Genomic DNA, 21,697 nt, shown 5'->3' with positions numbered 1-21,697 from the left:
AAATGAGAACGTCCCTTCCGGCGCAACTTGAGCGCACAGATTCGGTTGCTGTTCGTTTGCATAGCAAACAAAATCTGCACGTATCTTGAAGCACAGAAACATTTCGAAATCGCTGACAGCTGGAATAGCTACGACGGTTTTTAATCCTGTCATCTCAGTTTTTCCTAAGACTCGTTACTTAATAAGTTAATTATCGAACTTTAGTTAATTAGTCACCGAACACATTGGCGACCGGCTAGGAAAGATGCCCGCCAGGCCAGGTATGTTAGACGCCCGAACGGCATATCTGGGGCTCTCATAGATTTTAATAAAAAATCTGTGGCACCTGAAAAATGCACGCCGTATAGTGCATATTTGCAAGGGAATCATTTTTATCTGGCTGGTGATTTCTTAAGGGTCTGCGAATGTGTTTCGACCTGATCCAAAATGACGTGGGATAGCTTACAGTCAGTGGCAACTTAAGTCCTACAATTGGAACCGCCCACTCATCCCTGGGAGGCTCCTTCGATTGTCTACCAGCCTTTGCACGACGCCCCCGCTTCGCAATGTAGTGCCGGCTCTCTCTCTCTCTCTCTCTCTCACCCGAAGTCCCCACTTGGCCGCGCCGCACTACATTCGCGCGCGCGGAGCGATTCTTGTGGGGGGGGGGGGGGCAAGTGTATGACTTATGTTGTCACTGACTATAGTTTTGGTACTTGTTGCCAGTAAGTGCGCGGGACGTCACTGCCATAATCATCGGTCACATTTTCCGTTTGTTCCAAAGTGAGTAACTGTTTCGACATTAATCGGTAACTTGTCCTCCAAAGAAGACTACTTCTGTTACATTTCTAAGACATTCTTCGGCGATGAGAACTTTTCAGAACCTCCTCAGTCGTGTCTTACAAAATTTGGAGATTTGCAGCTTCCAGGCAGACGCTGAAACCTCGCTGTTCATTTGCTACTCTTGCACCCGCTCTTCCGCAAGATGCATTGCACTAACACTGTACTGCACCCAGGAAGTAAAGCACCGATTACATATATTTAATAAAGGTAATGCGCGTAACAAAACGCAACATGTACATTTATGCGTTTGTCATCGCTTTTCAAAAGCTGTTACCAAAAACCAACCGACGTTTCCGAGTCTGGCACAAAAGCTTCTCGTGAAATAATTGGAAAGCCGTACGGGTCGTAAGAAGGATAGCTGCTAACCGATGCAGCAGTGGGATTTCTAGGACAAGGACGACCCCCAGGCGTCGGACAGGGGGACTCATTTAAAGCCAATTAGTGTTCCATTAAATTGGTACGTGATGCCGGACGTTTATCGCAGCTTTCCCGATCCTCTCCAGGGGATCTTGTGGCTCCCGGTTACGCGGCGTCTGCGGAATCCCGAATGTCCATTAGAAAGGACCAGCCTTTCCCATCACAACCGACAACAAACTGATTACAGAAAGTTGGGACATGAATCAAGGTTCAAGCCGTCCCGTGCGCTTTGTTTCTGTCTCTTTCTTCTTAGAGTCCTTTCACCAGCTGTCACGTTTACTGCGTTAATGGCCAAGGTGTGCGAAAAGGGACCCAAAGGGTCAGCGGTCATAGATTTTCAATGGGTACGTGTATTGGGAACGTGGTGTACAGCCTCCCCCCTTGCTTAGAGAGCAACAAAACTTTGCCTTTCCCTCTACAAACATGCTAGAAGGCTTGCGGTAATCATATTTCCTAATGCACCGACCACAACTCTCCTTTCCGAGTGAGGACAGTTCAGAGAAATACCCTCCAAACCTGCCTCATAAAATTATTTGACCTGGAGCGAAATAAAGGCAACCACGATGTGGTCACTGCTCAACTGTCTCTGCGGCGGACCACAAAATGTTGGTTTTCCACAATGACCCATGCGCATGCGCATGACCTTGACGCCGGAGAGGGTTATTCACTAGATGGCGCAGTATGGGGACGACAGAAGCGAGGACCAGTGGGGAGGCCGCACGAACGGAGGGAGCTCGTCGGTCCCACTCCGGACCGGTTTTGGTCCTTTGTGCTGCCCACGTGGATTTGTTTTGACGCGCGCCTGTTTTATCGTTGCCGTCTGGATCTCTCCGTCCGAGGTACACAAACAGCTTTAAAGCTTATGCCGTGCACCCTGTAGATAAAAAGAGACAGGGATACGATCAAGCTTGTAGGGGATATTAAAGGGACTATCGCATACGGGAACGTGTACATGAGACCGACACGGTAATGTTGGACACAGCTTCACAGTCTACTTGGCCATGTTTCTCTTCCTGAAAACAGCTTACATATTGAAGAAACGTGTTTTAAACATTCGCACTCCCTCTGCAACAAAGCAAGCCCCATCGATAGTAACGTCATGATGACGTAGGCCAATAACACGAATGGGAGCGCAGCGCAGGCGATTGTCTCCGAGCTTGTCTGCTTGGCGTTCGCACCGCAATATACGAAGTGCAAAGTCCTCGGTAAATAAGTCGTCTTTCGCTTACCAGTGCGAGTTCTAACTCGACCATGTCGCGTGGAACACGGTGTTACGCTCCTGGCTGCACGAACACGTCCGACGCTAACCAATAAGTGATATTCCACAAACCGATCACACTCTCCGCGACATGCAGACACGCCGCCCCACCCGCTCGACGGTCGCCAAAGGCCCTCCGGCCATTCCCTGGTTGGTCTTGTCCGCGCAAAGGCCGCTCACTGATTGGCCTTGTCCGAGTGACGTTTTCTCCGATTTCCAGAAAGGGAATTACGGCATACTGTCAACATCCGTCGTCTGCTCTTGTCATACTTTACACCGAATTGCACAGAAACTACTCCACTTATTCCGGTCAGATTTTCGACGTTATTATCTGTGATGAACGAGAAGTAAAACGGTAACTACATACAGTTTCGGAATCGACCGGGAGGGAAGCGACAGTTCCTTTAAAGAAACTCGCCCGATTCTGTCTGTGGAAGAGAAACCTATAGGGATATCATGGATTCATCAAGTTCAATCTCACCCTACTATTTTTTGTTCATCAACATAAACATCTCAAGTCAAGTATTCGAACAAGTGGGCTCGTCCTGAAGTGAAGTGGCGTGATACTACAAAAGTGAACCGTTCACTTACACAGCACGGAACACCTCGTTGAAACGTTTTAGTAAATCGGAACAGCTATGTCGAAATGGGACACAAAAAAGAGAAGAAACACTGTCAAGGAGCCCGCGATAAGGGAATCACACACGTGACATCAAAAAGGGTTAGCAGTAACTGAGGTTTATTTGAACAAGAAGTTTCGTGCAAGAGGCTGCACTTCTTCAGGTTACACAACTAGTTGTGAAACCTGAACACAACTGTTATACAATTAGTTGTGTAACCTAAAGAGCTATCTGAAGCTATCTGAAATCTGCCACGCATGTTTTTGGAAGAATCATCGCGTACATTTCAGAATCTACCAAAGATGCCTATTAATACGGTATTGCGAAGTGTAGATTTATCAACAGCAACAACGACTTCATTTTGTGATTATGGGGGAGTACCGTATATGTGATTGGGAAGTGTCATGTATAGGTATATCATAGTGGCATAGTGATATGGTATTACAAAATACATCCCAGTACCGTGCTGTGTGTTTATCAGGCGTCACGTGATACATGGTGCGACGAGACACTGTTAGCACTATCTTGACAGGACTAGGTTAGTTCGGTGTTTGGTTAATCTGGTGTGGCCCGGTAATTGACTAATAGTGTGTGGCACAATATGCAACTTAGTGTATAGCGCACTATGATAACGCACTGCAGTCGAATGAGATCAGTACAACGTACTCGTAATAGCTCTAGGGGCGGTCAGGAAATTGCCAGATCCCTATTTTAAACACTAATATAAATGAAGTTTCATGTAGACATGCGCGTCAGCAGAGGCCCTATTGACGTGAATGTACGACAAATGTGGAACAACATCAAACCAATATTGTCTCAAAAGGCTTCGTGTTTATCGCTTCTGCCAGGACCTGCTGCGAATTGATGCCATGATCGCTCTTCTTCAAGAACAGATGTTCGACTGCAACAAACTGCTTTTCCTCAGCAGTTTCTAAAGTAATTCCAGTATATGGGACCGCAATTTCTCATATGTCAGCCTACTCACGTCTGCAAGCGTGAGGTCACAACCTCAGTCATTATTAACATCACAAAAGGAAGGAAATGATGACTATAGCAAGACCTAGCTTGTGACGAATATGGCTGACACAAACTGCTTACGCGTTTGTGTCGTCCGTCTTTGTAGCATGCCTCGGCTGAGCCTCGTTATTTGCGTACCCGTACAACCAAGCCTCAATTTGCAAAGAAAAAAAAAATAGTTCCCCATGGAACTTACTTTCAACTTGATGCACCTAAAAATGGAACTGTCTCTATGTCACCCGCGGAATATGTGTTCGTAGATTACACCGCCAAATAATGATGATGTTCTCAAAGTTTTCAAACTAAGTGCTGTCGCAGCCATGGAGGTGACGCCATCTGGAGATGTTATCACCAGTGTAACGCTAATGTCTTCTGAGATTGCCGTGAATTTTGATTCCAGTCACGAAGACGGATTCCCGCATAAGAGGAAGTACGGCAAAGATGGAAGTGTAATTTGTCTTGGTGATCCTTCGCGCAGTGGTGTTAATGACTTACCTGCGACGAGAAACTCTCATTTCTGTGTCGAGCACAAGATGAGTGTTAGATTTCGTCCGCGAGATCATTTCACTCGTACGTAGTTTCCATTCCACCATCTTATGTTTCTCTGTGCACGTCGCATTTTCCTAACACTTTTTTCTTTTCTTTTTTATTTTTTGCCCTATGCCTTTTTCTGTAAAATACGAAGCCCATTTGCTAAAGGCCTACATTGAACCGGGTCCCTGAAATATTTTGATATTGTTCAAGAAACTTAAATGTGCCGTGTTCCAGAGAGAAAGTTTGTAGTCTCTCTGTCTCATGTTCTAATGCCGCCTAATGTCCTCCTCACCTTCCCAGCAGTATGCCACATACCGTTCCGTGTGACCCTATCCCGTTCCCTTTCTTTTTTTTTTTTCCTTCTAACTTCCACGGTGTTAGTGCAGCTGTGTAGGAGCATTAATAACACATTACATTTCTCCGTGTGCTCGTGTATCGGCATGTTTCTACGGTTTCTTGCATTTGTTGACTACTTTACGCAGAAGGAAAAATGTTTACAATTGTTTGAAATTCACGCGACGTGATGATGATGATGATCGTGTTTCCCTATTATTCAGCTCGATACAGCGGTAACTGCCTGGAGAGTCTCCAATGAAGTGTCTCACAGATGACTATGCCGTAAAAAATGGCAATAACAGAAAACAACAACAACAAATAAATCGAACCATGACAGAGCCACGTGCAACAGTGTCGATGTCTCCTAATGTTGTTGGAGTACCTCGTGTCTACCGGTTTTCTCCAGAGTCGGTAGTATCATATTCTGTATCCCAATGACAATGGTGCTTCTTTCATTATTTTTTTTCTCTTCATCTTCCTTTTGATCGGAGTAGCACAGCCAGTGGAGCACAGCTCAATTGTTGTGTTTCTACATTACTTTAACTTCATTCTCATATCTCACATCTAATGTTTCGTGTGTAAAGGGGCAGTGTACTGCTCTCCAGCGGTGAATCATCCGATGTCATAAAAAATAAGAAGCCTGCCTAATATGCCTGGCATATTCGCTACTCTTCGGCCGCATTTAGACTGTGACCCCATTTGGACGAACGATCATTTACGTATTTCAAGTTATTCGGCTAATCGTGCCGCTAGGGTCTATCTTCTCACAAAACCCATTTTCTGCATAACACCCGAAACTAAACATCCATCGTAGTCATATCATTGATGCAAAGGGACGGGTTGCGTGACTGAAACGAACGCGAATAGCATGTGCCATTATGGACGAGCACCAGTACATCGGAGTAAGAGGAATGTTCAAGTTGGACAGGAGAGTTCCATCTGCTTCGATCGCCCTAGAGCGATGGAATCGAGCACGCAAAGTAAATTAAAAACGAATTCACTCGAATACATGTAATAGGATTATGGGGAAATGATAGAGCATTCCGAGCCGCGAGGGACATAGGGAACAATAATGTAAACTATGATGTACACGTTATCAAAAACAAGAAAATGAAAACAGGGAAAGAACTAAATGTTGTTGCTCCCTAACGAAACTGGAGAAAACCTGCTGGACGTGTGCAATAGACAATGAACAACTCCCCGTCAATCCCTTTTGTTCGAAATGGATGTATTTTCCGAGTTTTCAGTATTCCCCTGTGGGCACCGGAAGCGTGGGCGGACGCCGGGGGAGGAGCATATTACGAGAGGCTGCGGTCGGCTCATGTGACGTTTCGTGACGTTGCTTCAGGACCGGCGATAGGAAGCCGCATCTCGATGGCAGGGAAACGGGAACGCAATCTTGTCGTCACATTGTTCTCGGACAGACGTCGCGCGCAATTCCTTCTCCGCGGGAAAGCCTACTTGCGTGGATCTCGTTGATTTCAGATGCCTTCAATAAATCGCACCGCTCGTGCTGCCGGAAACTAATGCACGGATCTGCTAAAGTTCGAAATACTCTACCGTGTACAACAGAAATCAGCGGCGAATCTATGCTTAGACAGCGACCTATCCCTTAAAGTACGTTAATTAGTCAAAAATAAAAAGAACGAGTTCTGGTTACCCGTAAGTAAGAGTTAAGTAAAGAGTTTGGCGTTGTAATTATATTCCACGTAGCCAAAGCGTAAAATCAACCGTTTCTTTATTCTAGTCTTACGGGTTGTGTTAATATGTATTTCTTCTATAACTGATGTTCGCAATTAGCGTCAGCTGTCTTGATGCGTTTTCGAGTGAAAGCGTCCTGAGGAAACCTGAAGAGACGGTCCACCGGGGGCATTCGAAGGAAAAATCGGATTTACCGTTTTTTCGCGATTTAGGGCTCATGCACCTGAACGTGACGCTTGTTTTTCGCGTCCGTTAAGAACGGGTGCGGTTGGGCGGTCAGTGGGTGGATACGAATGGGTGGTCATGGCAGTTCCAAAGGGTAGAATTCTATGCCGGCTCATTTAAGACTGTCAACTAACCTTCCCCAATTCAAATACCAACTACGTACCTTACTAAACTGATAACACGTATTCTCTATCTACCTTTCAGTATGTACTACTGGTTGGATTGGTGATGTTTTTTGCCGTGCGATCTGCCTGCTGAGTATGCATTACAAGTCTGCAGTAGGTATGCATCTCAAGGAACTACACCGAAATCTACACTTGCTCGACTAGACAGCAGGGTCTTTGATATAGTTAATGCTACTGTAAAGCAGCAGGCAAGGTGTTAATATTGGCAGCGGCATTTGAAAGCTTATTCCGAAAGAAATCCACACCGCAAATTTTATGTGCGACAGAAAACTCTAAATATTTTTTAATCGCGACTGAAATTGTGGTGAAAAGACGAGGGGCGACGCCTGGTGGGAAACAATCACCTAGTCGTGGAGCAACAGTGTTACATGTCCCCAACCTTGTATTGGCCTTGTAAGTCCTGTAAACCTTGTAAGTAAACCTTGTAAGTCATGGGCTAAGTAGCCAGCTTCATGAACTTTCTTTGAAAAGTTTGTTTAAACGAGATAGTTCCTGACATATATTATCTCAAAATGCAAGAACATTTGTACATCAAGGAAATGAGTAACAAACAAAATGAGAGTCACCCACGCAAAAATGCACCACGTCAGGCAAGCCGACGTGCTGATTGTAGCGGTCCACAGATGCCGCTGTACACTCACATTGTTATTGACATGTTTATGTTCGCCGCCCTACAAGGGGGAACTGCGGAATACGTGTCGGGTCTTAGACACAGGGTTGCCCGTAGTATTAAATCTGAATTTTCTAATAAACTACGAGGTGGATTAGAACGAAATTGGTGGCGTTTGTATACTGAGCACCCAGGCTGTCAAATGAGCCAGCAGTATAAAATTGTATGCCTGCTGCTTTACAGTACTTTACTTGTGAAATTTGTTCCGGGTTGTGGGATGGATACAACCTTCTAGGATTCTCTGTGCATAATCTTGGGATAATTGTAAATAGTGGACTTTTAGTGAACATGTGAATAGTGAAATTCTGAATAGCGAACATGTAAATAGTGAACAGCGAACTTGCGAGTAGAGCACCTGAGAAGTATTTTGGGGGGATGGGGGGTTGGGGTGATAATTTATGTTAGGAGCAGCAGAACAAGTCGGGAGACGAGTTCAATTTCTCTTTTGTTTAACATACAAACAAACAAACAGACAAGATTCAGTGTGCTCCCATGTTAACGAATTCTGTTGTATGGTTCTAGACATGTTACCCACACGACTATTTCTTCATCTTGAGAATTCTTTTTTGTCTGATGTTTATTGATAGTGTGCATTTGTGCATTATAGGGTTGCAAAACAAGACATTCTCTCACATTCCCGATTATTATTCATTTTGTAAATATGCACTCTTGAACAAAGAACCTTGACTTTGACTTTACAGTTATCATGACTTTTTTACAGCTGCGGCTGTTTAGAGGAAGGTTCCAGGAGATCGCCGTGTCCGTGTGCCAAAATCCTCCTCGCCTTCCGTTCCAGCGAGGAGGAAAACAGAGTGACGGGTACGTGCGCAGGTATAGAAAGGGCAAGCTGCGCTAGAGAGCGGTACCGGTGCTTGCGGGGCACTGACATCAAAAGGAAGCACACATTAGGCAGATTTAGCACGTCGGAAGCGTTCCACGGAAACAAAAGAAACAACAAAAAGCTTTCAAATCCAAGACAAGCGATGTGATGTCCACCACTGCAAAGGAATCAGGCCTCTGGCGTACCCTGTTTACGGAACTGCTATCGTAAAGACGTTCCTATCTGCTAAATCTTTTGCAGTCCTTCTTATCTAAACCTCCCTACTGAACAGGCGCTGCGATCATTAAACAAACGACATGGTGCAGCGTGACGCCATGTCAGGTGTGGATTCCAGGTGTGGAGGTCAATACGGCATTAAGGGATCTTATCTTTACTAACCTTGAAGGAGAGATGAGATGCAGGCTAGCTGGTTGCACACGATGAAAGGGAACCCCGAGACAAGGAAAAGACGTAGGAGGAGACGTTGTTGTCCTAGCTATGTACGTCTTTTCCTTGCTTCTGAGTTTCCTTCCAGTAATTAATAACAACAAAAAAACTGTACTCTTTGGTGCACTGCCAAACGCGTACGAAATGCAACAGCATTGCCAGCAGACGATGGGCGGTCCCTGTGCTGTGACCGTGCATGATCTGCGTGCGCTGCAACCGCAAACCCCACCGTAGGTCGACATGGGCCTCGTCCAGACTCCAGACGACGTGGGCGACATCACGTGAGGCGCGCTGTGCAGCCACACTGGGCGATTAGTGGCATGGCCGAATGGGTAACAGCGTCTGCTCGTTGGTGGTAGCCAAGGTCGTGCGGAAGATTTGGCTTGAATCCCCCACCGGCTGTACTGTCTAAGGTTTTCCCCGGGTTTTGTGGAAGACTTCCTAGACGAATGACGGCACAGTTCCCCCTGGAGACAGCCCAAGACGCACACCGAAACACTCCTCCCCCACTCCTTTCTGCTGTCCTCTCTCCATCTGTCCACGTCTACACGGTTGTTCGAGGCGCTAACACGGAATTAAAAGAAATCATTTCGTGTTTATGTGGTTCTGTTGAATAGCAACCACGTGCTCAAGTGTTACACAAGCACGAACAGGACTCCAACAGAGCTGTGCAATAGTGTAGCGTCTTCGTGAAGTCTATGACTTCGTGAACCTTACATAACGTGGTTGCCTTGTGCCTGAACGGCATTGTGATTCGATCTACGCCGCCGACCTTCGTGACATCTTCCGTGACGGGCAATTGTGTGGTGGCACGCAGGGCAGCGACGAGGTGACCCTCCGGCGACATGGACCGTAACGTGATATTGTCACTGGCTAGTTGACCTCGCACCGATCAGTTGTTAAGTGCCATCCACGGGATGATAAGCTGGTGTGATTGCACCTTGTGCAGACATTGACGGCCACCTGTAACCCTTTCATTGCGATAGCATTATTGGGCCAGCTCGTCGCAAATTCCTGTAGTCTACACCGAAAACTCAGCTCGGACAACAGATGGCGCCACGGGAACAGTGAGCGAAGAAGCCTTTATTCAACGTAACTACCCCCAACAACCTGCGGGCATTGGAATGACATGTTACATATAACGTTGAAGTGGAATGAGACCTATCGTCGTCCGCCTAGGTTTCATGCAATGCTTTATATCATAAAAATCAATTGCTTTCAAAATGCAGGAGAGGGGGGATTAGTGTGATATATGCGTCATTCACTCGAGGTGCCTGCCACCGACAAAGACACGAAAAAGTTATCCTCTCCCATTGCACTTCTGCTCCTACATTTCAACCATATCTGGAAACCATTACACGCAATTTAAAATTACCCATGCATTTTCTTAGCAGTTCAACGACTGCTATCGCTTTATTCGTCGTTGCATCAGCGGGCAGACCGCTAATTTATCTATTTATGTATTTTTTGCTTCCAGCACCGTGTGTCGGAGACCTCCAGCGCACGTCACAAGAACTCCAGGTGGTCGAAGTTATCCGCACTCCTACCCAGCGGTACGTGCACCATTTACCACAAAATTGTGGGCGGACTAACCTTAACGTGTAAATCAACTCCCAATTATTGTTGCTGTTTGTTTTCTCTTTGATGGAACACCGCACGAGAGAAGTACCTCTTGAACACGCGTGCCAGTGACGCACTCGTATTGAACATAATGTATTTCATGTTCTTCAGTTGCTTAATTTTCTATCTCCCATTTGAGTCAGCCGGTAATGTGAGAATGCAGCCTGCTAATACAACTTGTGAACGACAAGCGCGTGTAGAAGTTGCACGAAAACGTAGAAGGAGACTGAGGAAGATTGAAATTGCAAGGAAAAGGAATACACGTTAAACCAGGTGGTCACCATTCCACGCTGAAATCCGATCTATACGCAACGCGTATGCTGGCAAATAAAACACGAATTGGCTCAATTGACCTTTCATCTCCTGTGTTTTCATGACAATGCTGACTGTGTTGACCTGAAAAGAAGAGAGGTACAACATCTGATTGCATTTTTGTTCACCGGACAGCGTCGTTCTCATGTCCAATCATCAAAGTAGAAGATTTTGCACTTGTGTTATTTCTTCGTCTTCTATGTCATTATGTCTGGCACATTAACTTCCGTTTTGCATGCCTAGCAGAGGTGGTCACTACTCGATGCACGATTCAGTATTTTCGATATTCGAAGGGTATAGCCTCCACACTGTGCTCGTAGATATTCGCTGAGCTCGAGACTGTAGAGGAGAAGGCATCCAACAGGACTTGTTCGTTCAACCACTGAGTACATTCCGTCATACTGGCTATCAAAGCATTCGAGAAGACCTCCCTCAAGACAAGACGCTTTCCCGCGTGAAAGTAGAAGCAGCAAGAGGCGACGAACTGCTCCTCGTCCTTCCGCCATTAAGTCAGCTCTCCAGGGAGTGATTCGATGTGAAGAACATTATTTTCGTCCGTTGCTGGGGCGCCGCTATTGCGGCCATCGCCAGTCTTGCTTCTTACCGCGGAAGATTCAAAGACATAATCATTAGTATTCGCGTGGACTTTGCCTCTCTTGCCCTCGGATGTGTGCTGCGATGAAAACTATTAAGACGGGTGAAATATGCTGAGTGGTTATTCATATACCGGATATGATGTCATGTGATATAGGAAGAAAAAAAAAGGGGGATTTAAGTTACAATAAAGTCAGACTGGTTAACCCCCGACCACTTAACCGCAGTTAGTTCGGGAAAATAGAGAGAAAACTCAGTAGTTGGAGGGGGGGGGGGGAGACAAACATCCCGAACTAGTGGGAACACTACACACAAACGAAGGACCAGAAAGTGTCACAAATGTACCTGAGACCGCATACGTATTGCGCATATCTTTTGTTCGTTTGTTGGTTTGCAAAGAAAAAAAAAAGAGGAGACATTGAACTCGTCTTCCATTTCGTCGTCGCATTTCTTTTGTTTGTGCAACTCTCAAGTGCTCTTGCCTTAATTGCATCAGTTTGTATGGCAGAATCTGTGGCGAAACTGCTGTGAAACCATCTGAATGTTGCACCTTGTACATGTTGCATCATGTTTTTTTGTTTTTGTTTTTTTTGGCGGGAGATGCGATGTCCTGAATGTCAGTTGTGTAAAAGCAATTATGCTTGGATAACCTTCCACAAGTATTTTTGATCACGTACGAGCACTGTAGCGGTTACGTCATCTCATGAGTCAGTGATCAATCTTATTATACCTTTATAAAGGGCGTCTTTTTTTATTGTATTGCTCGACATTTTAAATTCATTTTAAAAGGCATTCCTCGAAATGCCAAAGTTTCTGGCTAGTAAAATGCACCGTGCCTTCAGAAATAGAGTGGTCCCGGATATGAGCTATGCGGAGCGTTGCCGGCTGTATCGTGCGAGAAGGAAAGTCGAACGGGAAGGCCAGCAAGGGACAGGACTGCGGACTCCATCCACTTCAGAGTCGACGCGTCCACAAAGGCGTGAACATGTAGTTGCCATGCAAGTAAAGGCTCTGGCAACGACCACTGCTGTCCATTCCGCTCCTAACGACGCTCGTTGCCAAGCTGCGGACACGTATTTCGAGAAGACTCTCACCTTGTAAACCGATGACTGTCGTTCCAGCGTCCCATATGCGAGAAGTATTCACGAAGAAACCTAATGGCAGTAGCCTGGCTACTACCTAGCCCGAAAATTTTTAATACCATGAAACCAGTATGTATTTTGAGATATAAATCGCTAAATTGTTCTATGCAAATGAACTGCAACCACGCACTTCTCGAATGCAAAAGGAGCGCAAAAATACGCAAAGTGCGTATTTCTGGTTTCGGCGCATTTGCATCTAAAAATTTGATAATTTAGATCTCCCAGAACGTTTGCGACCTCCTTTCGTCGGACTGGCAAGATTGCGCTGAAAAAGCCGTCGAGCGCTATGCTCTTGGTGCCACGAAAAGCATGATGTTCGGCTAGTTTTTTCCGACGGGATAGCTCCTCAATATACCGGTCAATTATCATGAATTTGAGTAAATTCGGCACGCTCTTCACATTGGTGGGGTAAAAAAGTGACCTTTACTTGGCAAATTTCCGAGTTCAGTTCGCAAAAATTTACATAATAAACCTTACGTTACATGACATTCACGTCAGGAGGTGGCAAAAACCTAGTAAGAACAAATGCCTCTGACCGCATGATTCTACGTGGCGTAGTTTTTTTATTATAATTCAATGACACGTTTTCTGGGACACCCTGTATGTGCAACGCGTATTGGTTAACTGGAGCCTGACTTCCCTGCTGTACAAGGCTTATCTTAGTTTCGGGTCCGCTTACTTCCATCACTCCCACGGCAAACTACATGTGCACTACAATGGCTACTGCTGAACGCATACAACGCCCAACTGGAAAGTCTGCTTCCCCTAACTGCAGTGAAAGTACAAGGTCCTCAACACATTATCCTCGTGCGTCCCAAGTATGTCAACAGTCGCTGTGTCCTGAAAGCGACTGCGGCTCTTCCAGACGCTCGGCTTTCCAATGTTGTTTAAATCTTGGGATGCTAGGCAGCGCAACAGCAAGTGGATGTGCTGCAAGCACTGGTGAGGTTTCTCGGAGAAACCCAGCTGATCAAGACTACGTAACCTGATGTGAATAGGGACCGACTTGAGGTCCGCATGAGGGCACGAGGCCAGTGATTTCCTAGGACTGAGCTTTTAATGCGACGTTATTATTGTGGTACCCCCAGGTCGATGTGAGTGGGAATTCACTGGTAGCGTTGAGCGGCGATTGATCGCCCCACGGATACCACAACGGAGCAGCATCGCGCATTGAGTAGTCTGCGAACTCCCTGGCAGCAGACTTGTACAATAACTTGAGTAGAGCATTTGACTTACGTACCTTAAACCTTACAAAGGCCAGTATTTAGTATTCTAAATTCAATACTTTTTTATAACTACTAATTTTCCAAGTTACTTTGAAGACTCTTCTCTGTGCGTGACACGAAGGTCGAGTGAAAGATTCTCTTTTGTCCCGGCAATGCGATTTGTGTTGTACATGTGCTTTACCGTCTGGGTTACTTGGGACATCCACGTCCAACTAGGGAAGGGATACCATGCAACGACTCCTGTTTGGGAGTGTGCATGAGGCTATGTGTCGTCCTGAAGGGTATGCAGGCAAACCCCTGAGACCCCTATCGGGCAGGATAGAAGGGCCGTGCCGAATGCCGCAGCTAGAGAGGGTGTGTCAGATATTAATAAGCAACAAGAAGGAGAAAAACGACAGTAAATTCTGTCGTTTCTGTTGAGCATTCGTTCTGATATATGGAGCGCCTGGTAAGTATTGAGGGTAATGTGCTTTAAAAAACAAAAACTGGGCAAGCTGTCGGGTAGTAATTTTTGAAAAGCAGTTGTTCCTGCGAGCAAATAAATATTTTTGGTAATGCATTTTGAACATCACGCTCTTCATATTTCCTTGATAGTGAATTCCAACTGTGACGTCAAAGCATCTTGAAAGTAACGATGTACTTTCTTTTTCAAGTATTTAATACTTTGTCTTAAATACTTTGGGATATTTTGTTTTACTTTTCTTTTCTTTGCCGGGTACTCTGTAACGTAACTTAAATACCTTATGTGGGTATCTTGTACAAGCTTGACTGGTATGCTTACCATCGGCGCGGCTCGCGGCACAGCATCAGACCACGTGGCATTGGGTGGTAGAGGTAACACCGATTGTGTATGCTGCGTTTTGCTCAGAAACAAGATGCTCATGGGACGACCATGAAAACAGTCTGTCACGGAAGAACGGAAGAATCAAGCAGAAGAGAAAACATGCCAAGGCGTAGCGAGAGAATCTTGCAAGAGACTTCCGAGCAACAATAACGACGTCTTGCTTCCCAGCGGGCTTATATCGACAAAGGAAAGGGGATGAAGGACTGCACCAAGCATGTTGCTGCACAACGAAAGCGAAGAGCAACTACCTAGAAACAATTCCATGTTCAGTATGTGATCGTTTGTGGCTCGTTAGTGATGTTTAGAAGGTGTGGCATGAGTCAGCGTCTGTACTCAGTGAGGCGTTCCCAGAATTCTAAGTACCCGCGTAATTTCCTAGTATAGTTCAGCGAATCAGCAGCAATACTATCACATTACGCATGGTTGCATTAGCAGAGAGAACCCCCGTCTTTTCTCGGTCCACGTTTCTCCTCTTTCTTATTCCCTTTTATTAAATTATTACAACGTAGGGGAACCAGGGGTAGCCAGTCCCATCTCGTCGCAACTCACGTTGCGATTTATGTCTTGTCCCTATCATCATCGAGCGTATAAGAATGTGTTTTCCAACATTGTAAATGAGCACTGAAATAGAAAATCGCCCTCCAGCCTGACGTATTTGACCATCAGCAGCAGTCTTTGCATTGCGTTATCATTCAAAATTACGTCGCTACAAGAACATGTTACACACACAACTCTAGCGAAGTATGGACAAAAAGAAAAGTCTACGAATGGGAGTCGACAGAAAGTAGGACTCCACGCCGACCCTATAGCTTGAAAAACATGGAACCCTCCGAGTATATCATCTTTCTCGGTGGCAAAGCTCAAGTGCCAGTTCCTATATATCCTCGCGCACAGGATGGATCGCACTCCTTGAAAAGCGATAGAGGAGCTATATAGCCTCGCGAAGTGTATGTATGCGCATATCCCCATAAAACTTTGAATCGTCCTTCGCCGTGGAAGGAAAAGGATCGGTACGAAAAATAGTACGGCATCTTCATAAAATTTTCAATTTGCGCCCAGACCTCCAGAGATGCTCAGAAATCACGTGAATTCCACACAAAACCCGGCCTGCTTTTCGTAGGAGGCAATTTTTCTCATAACCTCCTCTTTGAGCTTATAGCATTTTGGAACGGATATGTGTGCTACAAAGAGGGGCGAACGTCTCAAGTCGTTCGCTTTCGCCTCGTATTTCTATATGAACCCTTCGCCGATATCTGTCATCGTGGACCATGCAAGTGGAAGCAGAAAAATGAAGGTGATGGGCGTGCGGCGCCACAGGGGTTAGCAGTAACAAGGTATCGTGCAAAAAGACAAAAAAGAAAAGGAAAACAGCAAATTTTTATATTAAATTTAGTAAATGATCGTTATAACCAAATCGCTTTTTTCGAATTATCGCTTAGTGTAAGCCTTGCGCTGTCCTGGCCAGAATGCATGAACACGCGTATTCAAAGTGTACTCTGCTTAGTGCTAAGGGCGGTTTCCGAGGCTATTGTCACTGTATTTGTGGCACTTCCGCTTTTATTAAATTATCGTTTATATCGGATTCTTTTCCGGTCCAGTTCATTTCATTATAACGAGGGTCTGCCGTAGTTGGTATGCCAGCGCGTGGTTTATGTGGCACTGCAGTAGTCCGGTACGCGAACGGGTACAATCCCCGACGGTGCAGTCGGTACAGAGGGTGTACAGTTTCGTCCTCCATTCTCTTGCATGGTAATCTCACACATTAGTATCAGCCGTTGCAAAGTCCTTCTCGGAAGACAACGTATCTATGCGGAGACTGCACTACGCTACCAAATTACCTGCATCGTAGAAAGCCAGACTCGAACCCCCAACCATCGGACCAATGGGTGTGCCATGTCGTTCACAAGGTTGTGATTTACCTAGAAATCGGCTTGGCGAGATGAAGTGCGAAGAAAAAAATACACAACGCATGAATCTATGGCTCTTGGTTAATGACACCGCTCTTGAGCCACACGAAACTGAGATTAAAAAACCGCAATTTTCCGAAAACTATACCTTCCTTCAAATAGGAAGATAACGGCGGCCTATTGTGTGCTCATTCTCTTCAGTCCTCTATGGAAGCCGGATAGTTCAATAAAAGCAATGTTACTATCCCGTGGCCAGCATCTATCAGTTTCTTTCTTTTACTTTTTTTTTCTCCTGCTACAAATTGCTTCCACCCGTCTTTTCAGCTTTTACACGAGGACACAGATAAGGCTGGCGCCCAATCGATTTTTAACTTAAATTGGACTCAAATCGATTTCATAGTTCAATTTGCCTCTCGATGCATCAACAGATCATAGCAAGCTCTGCCAGTCAGTGCCCATTGTGCTCCGACAGCACCACGAGAAAAAATCATGAACGCGACCAAGACCGCGCTTATCTCTCGAGATCCAGTCGTGATAGCGGAACCAAGAACGGATACTATTGGCTTTTAATATATCATCTGTTTTAGTGCTCACAATATAACACTGTTGTACAAAGCGGCGCTACTAGTAGCGCTGCTACCGTATTCGCTATTTTTTTCTTTAGCGGAGTAGCGACGCCGCTACATTTGAAATTGGTAGCGTAAAAAGTATTTTAGCTACAAATTTCGGTAGCTGCGGACTCTTTCTCCGCTTTAAATGAGGAGTAGTGCGATTTTCGGGAATATTCTATTGTGTGTCGTTATATCATTTGTAGCGCTTTTAACATCGTGGATTCCATCTGCCGTCAAGCCCAAAAGGATGTTGTAGTGGTGGTTTAGTTTGGCCTTTGTATTCTTGTTTTCCAGCGTGCTTATTAGTGTGTCTTTTAGTTCCCATATTAGCGAAACACAAATAGATACCCAGAAGGTACCGCACAATTTATCTACGATGCTACTTTTCGTTGCATAAAATGAGTTTGTAGTATGTAGTTTGGAGCCCATTTTGTACCCATAATGGATGTGAATAATGGGTACAAGATAGGCTCCTCCGCCCATTTTCAACAAATCAGAGGCGAGAACGTTGTCATTCGGCATGGTTGACTAGGAGCGTGCTACGTGGTGAAACTCATTTTTAAAGGTACTGTAAGGCAGTAGACAAGCATGATATCCCGGTGATGTGACTAGAGACTTTGTTGCTTCTAAATACCATATGCGGAACCATACGACCGACAACGCCCTATAAATATTTTTAATTTATCGCGAAAAATGCGGCGTAATGGAGCGGTGCGACGCCTGGTGTCAAACAACCCCCTGTACAGCGGGCAACACTGAAAATTGGTATTACACACTATTACATCGGAACTTCGTTATTTTAGTAACCATATTATTAGTTTCCCTGCTTACCAATGCATTCTGAAACCCATGTTAACAGTGGTTTTTGCTCTCCCTATTTCTGTGCTGCGCCTGCGCGCTCCTTCTGTTCGCGGCCTCTTTCGAACGAACAAACTCTCTCTGTGAACCTCTGTGAACAAACAAGTCCCGACGCTGTCTGGCTTCTTGAACGTCTGACACATTTTTTTCAACGGCTCAGCATTTCATTTCAGTTCGCTTATCCGTTTATCCTCAGATGTGGATCGTTGTGTGGATTGCATGGGTGGATTTTATGGTGGATTGTGGTGGATTGTCATGTCGGGCCCAGTGCTATACGCATGCACTGTGGTTGCCGCCGTACGTGGCAGGAGTACGGATTCATTTCGAATATCTAGTACAGTGTTGCCCGTAGTCTACAATTGCAATTTTCTAATTAATTGCACCGTCGATTGGAATGAAACTTGCGCAGTTTTTGTCCTGCTGGCTTGGATTACCGAATAGCCACACTAAATGACATTTGATCCGTGCTATTTTACAGTACCTTTAAGAGTGTAGTGTGAGCGCTTTAATGACACACTTCAGATTCTGGTTTTGCAACTTTGTTTTTCGGAAAGGTAAACAAAACGCGCTCCAGCGTGAAACTGGGACATGAAAATATATCGAGAACGGAATAAAAGATACCCGCAGTCATTGCACAGCAGAGGTACAGCTAGTATTTACTTTAGGGTTTTTGTGGCGCAGATGAAGGTTTTCTTCATAGATATAATTTTTTTCTAGGTTGCCGAACGCGACCAAATTATTATCTCACATGAAGAATGCAAGACGAAATGAACAATACGCGGAAATAATATCGTGAGTTTGAGCGTGCCAACATGCTCACTAATATTCCGCCTTTGCTTTCAGCTTTCAAACAATAGATTTCTTAAGCGTTTGTAAATGTCATTTCTTTGATCTTTTTACCACGCGGCCACTACTTATTGATGGCTCAATAAGTGGTCGTTTATGAGGGCAGTTGCACCACTTGACCACAGAGAATGCTGATCTACCCGTCGATAGTAAGCATCGGAAAGCGCTTGAGGTTGGAATTAGCGGGCATTTCTGAGAGCGTACTCTTCTTGCGCAAGAGCAGTCTTCTGTTCAAAATAATTCAACTCGAACTCAGTTCTGCTCTTCACGAAGCAGCTGGTCACATCGGCACGGCCTACGTCTCGATTATTTTCTTTTCCATATCTAAGATTATTGTATGCCTGCATTAAATGCACCAGTGTGCCATGCGCATTAAATCGTGTCTCAAATGCGCGGAGTCTCACGTTGAGGGACAACATGAAAGAATAAAATACGTATAATCTTTGCTGCAACTCGTGGTGTAGTTTATGATTCAGGCCTGCTATTTGAGGAAACGCAAATACTAGACTGCTTCTATAGATGCACTGGTCAACCTGATGGCTGAACAACAATGGTTCGGTATCGGAAAAGTAGCGGGAGAATATTTGCCTAATTTTGATTTTATAGCGGTAGCGATATTGCGTTACTCCTCCAAATGTGTGGCGCCGCTAGTATTGCGCTGCTTCTGAGTAAGGTAGCGGGTAGCGGTATTCCGTTACTTATAGTTTTAGTGGCGGATACAACACTGCAGAATAAGAAAATGCTGTCAAAGAATGTTACATATGAGAAAGACGAAAGGAAATAGGGTTGCGAATTACGGATAGTTTATTATAAGCTGCACGAATAGACGCTCAAAAGTTGAGGCAGACTCCTACGCTAGCAAACAGTGATAATGAAGAGTAAAACAAAGTGAATGCACTTGGTACTCCCATTGGAGCTTGGTAGAACTACATATCGGTGCTTGATATTTTTACGCTCACAGCTATTTTCTAATTACGTAAGCAACTAATACGCTAATGTGGTTCTTTCCTCCACGTTCTTGTCTTCTCCGAGCACGTATGAAGTGTCTTTCATTAATTACGCTGTTGTACGTAGTTGTTTGCCATTATTAATTAATAGCGACTATTAGTTCGATTTATTTTTTCTTTCTTTTCTTCTTGTTAATTATCACACGAGTATCCCGAAACGCAGTGTCTTATTAGTTCGTATTAGCTCTAACAGCGAAACAAGCCTTCCGATTCTCCATTCCGCTTTTTATCATGCTCCGCATCCGATGCTATACAAATGGGCGCTACGACCGACACATGCAGTTCATGCACACGTTTCATGGAGGATAAATCACGGGCACCGCTCAAACCAATACGATAGGCTTTAGAGGACCACGGATGACAAAGTTGCCCAAACCGCTGTCGCTATGGCGAATCCCTCCATTCGCTTCCCTGAAGGATTAGTCTTTGGAGTGTAAGAGCCAGGGATATGGGTTTTCCCTGTCGTCGAGACGATCGAAATTGCTCGAGAAAAAAAAAAAAAACGGAAATGTAGCTGAAAAAAATCGACAATGATTAATTGCGATTTCGTCAGAGAACTCCATAGCTTTATCCGGGCAGATCACTGGCAGCAAGCAAAACCAGCCAGAGGGCGAAACGGGGACAAAAGAGTTTTGATCCCCCATGTACTTTCTTTCTCCATCTATTTTGCTGGTCCTCCTCTTTTTCGCCGCGTTCGTCGACATGCGCGTAAAATATGGGCGCGCAGTTTTGTGGACAGGAGACGGAGGAGCAACGGAGAGAGGTCACGCAGAAAATTGAAAATCGCTTTGCAGCGATACAGGATCGATATCAATCTACGCTCTTCGCTTAATTTGCTTAATTATCCTCGGCTGCAAGACGGAATCACAGTGAAGCGACCACGTTCCCCTTGTTCCCCTCTCTGCACGTTCGTTTACCCAATTTCTTTTTTATCCCGCGCTCGGAAGGGATGCCAGGTTTGGTTAAACGCTTTCGAAACTCGTGAAGGGTGGAGCTGGTGAAATCCCTCGATGTCTCTTGTTTTCAATGTGACTGTCTTTCTACTTAATTTGATAGAGCAACATAGAAAAACAGAACCTGCTCATGCTCGAATGCAAAATGAAAAATAGATCGATAAGGGTACGTAATAAGAGTCAAATGCAAGAATGAAATCGACAACGCAAAAAATCAATCGAAGAACACGGTCATACTGGTTGTCGCTATGAGAGTTAACAGAATCGTACGCCTGTAGCGCACGCATTCTTCGGCTTCTATTTGATTTCATTTGATTTTAAGAAAACATAAAAGGAGATTTTGGCTTCACTAGTGTGAGGCCCGCAACTCCACATGACTTGTACCAGTTACTTTGTTAGACAACTCCTGGAATGATGGTGCCAACGAAGAGGATGACAATGGCGATGATGATAATTAGTGGTGGTGGTGATGGTGGTGATTCCGACAGAAAACAATTGCAAACGCACACTGAGTTGTGACGGAACACGGAACACGCAAACAGTATCCGGCTTCGAAATACGCGCGCATCCAGTTGACGCAATTGCGTTTCTAATGTATCATCTTACAGTCATGTACCATACACATGTTTGGGGAACAAGTGTATTAGGATTGAGCAAAGGACGTTCAACGAGGACAGCGCTTGGTAGTCCTTTCAGACGCCGAAAAGAAAAGGAAAATGAGAGAA

General features: G+C 45.0%; 1 protein-coding gene across 3 annotated transcripts in view; it reads right to left on the bottom strand.

The window, feature by feature from the left end:
• The window catches only part of LOC135385967 (hemicentin-2-like), a 223,015-nt gene that overhangs the window by 96,801 nt on the left and 104,517 nt on the right, over window positions 1-21,697 (bottom strand). The gene's annotated exons all lie outside the window — the stretch shown is intronic.

This window comes from Ornithodoros turicata, chromosome 2 (genome assembly GCF_037126465.1).
Source record: "Ornithodoros turicata isolate Travis chromosome 2, ASM3712646v1, whole genome shotgun sequence".
NCBI classification, from domain to species: domain Eukaryota; kingdom Metazoa; phylum Arthropoda; class Arachnida; order Ixodida; family Argasidae; genus Ornithodoros; species Ornithodoros turicata.
This window is presented reverse-complemented; position numbering and strand designations above follow the sequence as displayed.